Source organism: Suncus etruscus, chromosome 19, assembly GCF_024139225.1.
Source record: "Suncus etruscus isolate mSunEtr1 chromosome 19, mSunEtr1.pri.cur, whole genome shotgun sequence".
Classification (NCBI taxonomy): Eukaryota; Metazoa; Chordata; class Mammalia; order Eulipotyphla; family Soricidae; genus Suncus; species Suncus etruscus.
Window position 1 is genome coordinate 35,692,108 of NC_064866.1, and position 1,276 is coordinate 35,693,383.

Sequence of the window (1,276 nt, forward strand, 5' to 3'; positions counted from 1 at the left end):
ACTTTTCCTTTCTTTCTTTCTTTCTTTCTTTCTTTCTTTCTTTCTTTCTTTCTTTCTTTCTTTCTTTCTTTCTTTCTTTCTTTCTTTCTTTCTTTCTTTCTTCTTTCTTTCTTTCTTTCTTTCTTTTTATTTCTTTCCTCTTTCTCTTTTCTTTCTTTTTCTTTTTCTTTTCTTTCTTCTCTTTCTCTCTTTCCTTTATACTTTATGTTCTTTATTTCCTTTTTCTTATCTATTTTGTCTTTTTTTTTTCAAATAATTTTGCTCCCACTTACCTGGAAACAAATGTATTATGATCAATTATGTAGTACATAGTCTTTTTTTATACTAGGCAGAGAACTTTATTAATCTTTGTTTCAAACTTTATTCCCAGGCTTCTTCAGCTTAATTAAATGCCAAGAATGAATTGTATATAAGCAAAAATTGAAAAGAGCTGCAGTGTCCAGTGAGCTTAAAAATATTAGATCTAGATCTTATTGATCGTGAACAAAATTTTAAAATGCAGACATAATATAAAAATAGCAGCTCCTAGTAACTTGTTCACGTTTTCTTCAGAAGTTGACACCATTCAGTTTGCTTCATTCCTGGAAGCCTTATCAAAATTCTCCATGAGATCTGGAACTTCATCATCATCATCCTCTCCTGTAGCCAGTGGTGTTTTCTTTACCATCCTCAGATTGTTTGGCTAGAGCTTCAGCCTGTCTCCTTAAACTAGTCAGACTATGTGCACCAAGCTGGTTTAAGATACTGGGAATCATTTCTGTCAGTTGCTGCTACTCAGCATGGCCTGTAATGGTGAAAGTGTTTGCTGCCAGGGATGCCTGAAATTTAAACTTTAACTTTTTTGTTCAAATGAATCACTGTTCCTTGGTTCGTGAACATATTCACCTCCTCAATGCCAGAGATATTTTTGACTCCTAACTTCTTCAGAGAGAACTGAAGTGTTTTAGTTATCTGCTGTAGCTGTGCTATGAACCACAGGTCCTTTCCCAGCAATGCGCACTTGTGTCTGCAGTTTGGCAAGCTTCTCCTGGTTTATCATTTCTATCATCTTCTTGGGCTGTGGGGAACTAAGGTTGGCACTCTGGGGAGTCTCTGCAAACCAGCTGATATAAGACTCACACACACGGAGATGCAAGATGGCAGCTAGAGGGAGGCCAGAAGTGACGTCATGGTCTTCAAATAATTCAAGTATCTGAAAAGTTTACTCCATGAAACATTACACCTTCCCGTGTTAATAGCATTAAATGATTTAATGATAGCTTTAGGATCAAACCTT

The 1,276-nt window shown here is 35.8% G+C and overlaps 1 pseudogene; it reads right to left on the reverse strand.

Moving 5' to 3' along the window:
* Positions 1–565: 565 nt before the first annotated feature.
* LOC125997399 (transcription factor BTF3-like) lies at positions 566–1,057 on the reverse strand (annotated as a pseudogene).
* Positions 1,058–1,276: the final 219 nt, after the last annotated feature.